The 5,533-nt window shown below is 32.9% G+C and overlaps 1 long non-coding RNA gene across 1 annotated transcript in view; it reads left to right on the top strand.

Moving 5' to 3' along the window:
- The first annotated feature begins 1,957 nt into the window (after positions 1-1,957).
- Positions 1,958-5,533, top strand: part of LOC140951819 (uncharacterized) — a 6,409-nt gene continuing 2,833 nt past the window's right edge. Inside the window, exons 1-3 of the long non-coding RNA XR_012167319.1 lie at positions 1,958-2,446; positions 2,857-2,911; positions 4,503-5,533. The exon at positions 4,503-5,533 is cut by the window's right edge and continues 2,833 nt beyond it. This is a non-coding gene — a long non-coding RNA (uncharacterized lncRNA). The remainder of the gene's footprint in view (positions 2,447-2,856; positions 2,912-4,502) is intronic.

The raw sequence follows: 5,533 nt of genomic DNA, 5'->3' as shown, positions 1-5,533 counted from the left end.
TGTTTTTCTATTTCTTTATATAATGTGGAAATTAAAGCTTTTCAAATTCATTCAAAACGCAAAAACTTTTGGAGTTAACCATTTAAAACAATTTTTATAATTATACCTAATTGCTTCACTTTACACTGCCTTACAGAGGTGATAAGAGATTAAATTACTGTAGTAAAATATTCTTGCTTCACTTATTCTTAGATCAGTACTAAGGAGGAAGGTGGAATGGCCCACCTATCCACCCATGCGCTGAAATGTAGTGGTATTAGTAGGTTAATCTTATCTTCTTCTTCTTCTGAAGGCAGTTGATCAACTCTTCCATAACTGAAGACATTCATTGAAGTATAAGGTGAAAGTGTTGTTTACTGTTGGCTTATTTATTTATTATGTAAGATAATTAGACTTGTTTGTTTTTCCACTATGTTCTATTATTCCTTCCTAACAGGTTTGTGACAAGTTTTCTTTTTTATAATTAGGTGCAGCATGGCATTTTTCATTGTTTAGTCTTTTTTTCTAGGTGAACGTGTCTGATGTTTCTCATTTCTCAAGTTATGTCCATTAGTAAGTAAGTTAGTCGGTGATTAATTAAAAGTAATTATGTAAGTACATAAGTAAGTAAGTAAACAACTAATATTAATGAAGAAGGTAAGTAAGTAAATGATTTATTAAGAGAGTATGCTGGCACTACATCTGTTACTAAGTATTAATAATAAAAATAAATAATGATTAAAAAGAAAATTAATATTTACTGTACATTGATATCCTAAATACTGCTTAAAATACAATTAGAGTTTTATAAATTATCTTCCATTAATGTATTTATTTACTGTATATTTTGTATTCCAGTTTTTATTTCTTCCTGTGCTTTTATATCTTAATCTTTATTTATTCACTAATTTTTAAATAATCATGCGAATAATTATAGCATTTATACTTGATTTTTCAATTTAAATGTTTAAAGCTGGGAACGTGGGTTCTTTTTAAAAGATCGTTTTTAAATATATATCTTGTAGTATCTTTCTAGTTTACTCTTAATATGCTCCTATTTTTACATGTATTGTAAATATTTTTAACTATAAATGTATTATTTTAAACATTACCTTGATTTTTAATAATTATGGGATATTTTTAGGTATTTCTTTTGGCAGATTTCTTTATGTAGGGCCAACGTCTTGAACTCCCTTTTCAAGGCATTCTTTGTGTACTTAGCCTTAATTTTAAATTGTTGTATTATTCTAAACATTACCTTGTATTATTTTAAACATTACCTTGATTTTTATTAATTATGGGATATTTTTAGATATTAGCTCGCAATTTAATTAATTTTTTACTGCCTATAACCACATTAATTATATTAATCAAAAATCCAGCAAACATTCCCATCACCGATCTTTATAACACACTATACAGCTGTCTAATATAATCCACCATCACATGATGACATTTTTGCGCGATCGTGTTCCTCCTTTAATATGCTGTCTATTGTCAACTCTCCTCAATGCCGCTCACTCACACAAGAACTGAAGTACTCACTGTCCTCAGTTTTTTGTACGAGTCTTGAACTTCTCTTTTCAAAGCATTCTTTGTGTACTTAGCCTTAATTTTAAATTTTTGTATTATTCTAAACATCACCTTGTATTATTTTAAACATTACCTTGATTTTTAATAATTATGGGATATTTTTAGATATTAGCTCGCAACTTAACTTTTTACTGACTATAACCACATTAATTATATTAATCAAAAATCCAGCAAACATTCCCATCACCGATCTTTATAACACACTATACAGCTGTCTAATATAATCCACCATCACATGATGACATTTTTGCGCGATCGTGTTCCTCCTTTAATATGCTGTCTATTGTCAACTCTCCTCAATGCCGCTCCCTCATACAAGAACTGAACTACTCGCTGTCCTCAGTTTTTCCTACTTTTCTTGAACTTGTCTTTTGCCTTGATCTAGCATCTTGACCCTCTATTCTTTTGCCTCGATCTAGCATCTTGACCCTCTCTTTCAGTCTCAAATTGAGCTCTCTTTGTTATCTCTTTCTTAATTCTACATTCATGTATTGTTTGTGTTGACAGTGCCAATGTGTTTAAGTGTCCTGCATGTGAGAGAGGGAGAGGGAGAGTGTTTGTGTTGACAGTGCCAATGTGTTGAAGTGTCCTGCATGCGAGAGAGAGAGGGAGAGAGGCATGTGCGAGAGAGAGAGAAAGAGTGTGTGTGTGCAAATGCCCAACTGCGCGCGTCTGTGGTAAAGCTTAAATGATTAGTTATTTTGTAACTTGCACATTAAATTCTATTGTTAACCATGCATGCATTTTTGTCTTAAAAATTATATTTATGTATATTATTCCTTTCTGCTATGTTTGCAATGTTTTTAAAGAATTACAGGTATGTTCTGCTTGAGGAGGATACAAGGATGCAATCGTCCAACCTTTAACGCAAGTGGTGAGTCAAGAAAAAGGGATAAAAAAAGCTTCTAGACTGCACAGTTTTCATCTGACAGTGCATCATAATCATTATGATTAAATGGAAGATTAAGATACACTCAGGTAACCAGTTAAAACAAGACTTTTATCAAAATTTTGAAGTCAACTTTTCATGGTTATCTTTTTTTTTTTGTCCGGGCTCTTTGACTTAACCATGCTTATATTCTGTTACGGTTTGAAAAATATCTTTCCCCTACATGAGTTTAGACAAATTCTCCTTTAATTGGGTATATACTTATTAAAATTGATGACACCACATGCAGAAAGAGGGGACATGGCTCAACATGGGCAGCTCGATCAGTTCAAATGTGTGAAGTTGTATAAAATGGTTTAAAGAATTTACTGGTATATGTATTTGTCTATTTCCAGGGAAAGAGGAAGGATCAGATGACTGATGGCAAGAAATTATCAAAGAAAACAGTAGGTAATGTCATCAGGGCCCAGTTGTTCGAAAACCGATTAGCGCTAACCCAGGATTAAAATTATGTTAATCTGGGTCTCGTATTCTTCTGTTCAAAAGCATTTTCTCTGATAATTTTCTCTGTTCCTTACAGAGCACCAAATTACTACACTGCAGGCAAAAGGAATTAAACTGAATTTTCTTTTTAAGCTTTCATATCTGAGTTTAAACTTCGCACCTGCTTTGAACAATCCATCCCAGGTCCTTAATTAGGTACCGGTATGTGAAAGTATCTTAGCAGTGTCATAGGTGATTTCCCTTATGATGTCAGTGATCGTCACATTACTTTAATTAGCAATCTAAAGGATTTTAAAGTTGTTTGGCACATGTTTGTAAAAAAAATTGCAAGAGAAATTTCCACAATCAGTAGAGCACCTGCATTGTATGCTAGCAAAAAGTGGTTATCAGTACAACTGAAAAATAGGTTTGGGCTTCCCCAATGAATCCCTCAATCTCTTCTGTGAAATTTCCTGACTATTCAAAGCTCTCATTTGGACCGGGGCGGGAGCCTAATAATTTCATAAAAGTTAGGGTCCAAGAGATTATCAACCAGAACAATCTTCAGAACATTTAAACTTTTCAATAAATAAGTACATAAATAAATAATAGTTTAGAGGTAGCCCATCTGCTAAGTGGTTCTTCATCTACTTGATTTCCTGGTTGAATTAAAATTGAAAATGGTGGTTTTGGAGAGGAGGGGAAAACTGGAGTACCTGAAGAATAACCTCTCGAAGCAAAGGAGAGAACCAACAACAAACTCAACCTACATGCGGTGTTGACACCATGATTTGAACTTAGGCCACAATGGTGGGAGCAAATCAAGTACTATCACCATTGCTCCACCCTTGCTCCTCTATATATGTAATTGGCCTTGGAAAGGTTTTGAATGATGTATGAAAATGACAAATGAGTGATAGCTGTGATCCTACCAGCCATGGGATCAGAGCATTTTGGGGGAACATGTGGCAGGGGTTGGCCAATTTTTACAAACTATGCTCACTGTAGAAAATACTTCAATTTATGCCCATTAAACATGAAGTTCTAAAAATCATTCCTGTTTCCTTAAAATTAAAGCGATGTAGAGAAGAAGTGTGACGTCACATTACCATGGTAGCAGAATTTCTGGATCACAATATTAGAGAGCTAAACCAACGACGATGGCCATGGCAACAAGAAACAGTGATAAAGTAATAGCAAAAAAGCAATGCTGCACGTGCCTCACACTCTTGTAGATTTCGTAACAGTCGTTGCACAACTGTGACACAAAACTTCCTAATTTCATGTGCCTTCTTTCTGGAGTAGGTGAACACAACACAAAATTTTCTTTTTCTTTTTCTTAAATTTCGGATGCAACTCCAGAAAATTTCGGCAACATTTGACAAATTAAATGAAATTGAATAAGATCGATGAAGTATGAAACAGTGCGAATAAATAACTTTTTAAGTGACGTTTTTGTTGTGTTGTCATCCAGAAAATGTGCTACCATGGCAACGTGATGTGACAACTTCATCTTTTCTATTCCTATTCACCAAGCTGTCTATTCGAAATTTTGCAGATGACGCTTCGCCCATGATGATCCCTGAAGAACATGATGCAAGGACAAGATGATTTAATGATAATTATTTAGCTTTACTTGATTTATTACCTAATATTATTTAAAAGCTGTAAGTAATTAGGCTTAATGTTTCTTCGTCTTTAAGAAAAAGGGTATAATTATAGAGTAAACACCCATGTTAGTACCAATTTTATCTAATTACACGTCAAAATGAGTCTAGATCGCAATAATAACGTAAGAATTAAGTATGAGGATATTGCTACGCTTATATTAAGAGTGCGCGTGTTATTAATATCTAGTAATTAATTATCTGAGGACGGTTTGATAATCATAAAAATTAAGTGAGCGCGTGTTATTTATCTAGTGATTAAATTAAGACTGGTATGTCGCATCGCTTATGTAAGAATTAAGAATGTCTGCATGTTATTAATATAGTGATTAATTTACTACAGGGTTTCGCAATGTTTATTCGACAATAATGAGTGTGCATGTTATTTATTTAGTGATAGGTTTACTAAGTTTAGTAATTAATTTACTAGAAGTAGATTGCAATCTCATATCAGAAATTGAGTGTCTGTGTTATTTATTTAATGTTTAACTTACTATGAGGATATTGATACCCTTATATTAAGAGTGCGCGTGTTATTAATATCTAGTAATTAATTAGCTGAGGACGATTTGATAATCATAAAAATTAAGTGAGCGCGTGTTATTTATCTAGTGATTAATTTAAGACTGGTATGTCGCATCGCTTATGTAAGAATTAAGAATGTCTGCATGTTATTAATATAATGATTAATTTACTACAGGGTCTCGCAATGTTTATTCGACAATAACGAGTGTGCATGTTATTTAGTGATAGGTTTACTAAGTTTAGTAATTAATTTACTAAAAGTAGATTGCAATCTCATATCAGAAATTGAGTGTCTGTGTGTTATTTATTTAATGCTTAACTTACTATGAGGATATTGCTACGCTTATATTAAGAGTGCGCGTGTTATTAATATCTAGTAATTAATTATCTGAGGACG

This window comes from Porites lutea, chromosome 11 (genome assembly GCF_958299795.1).
Source record: "Porites lutea chromosome 11, jaPorLute2.1, whole genome shotgun sequence".
In the NCBI taxonomy this organism is placed as follows: Eukaryota; Metazoa; Cnidaria; class Anthozoa; order Scleractinia; family Poritidae; genus Porites; species Porites lutea.
Note: the sequence above shows the minus strand (reverse complement) of the source record. Positions and strands in the feature narration are given on the sequence as shown.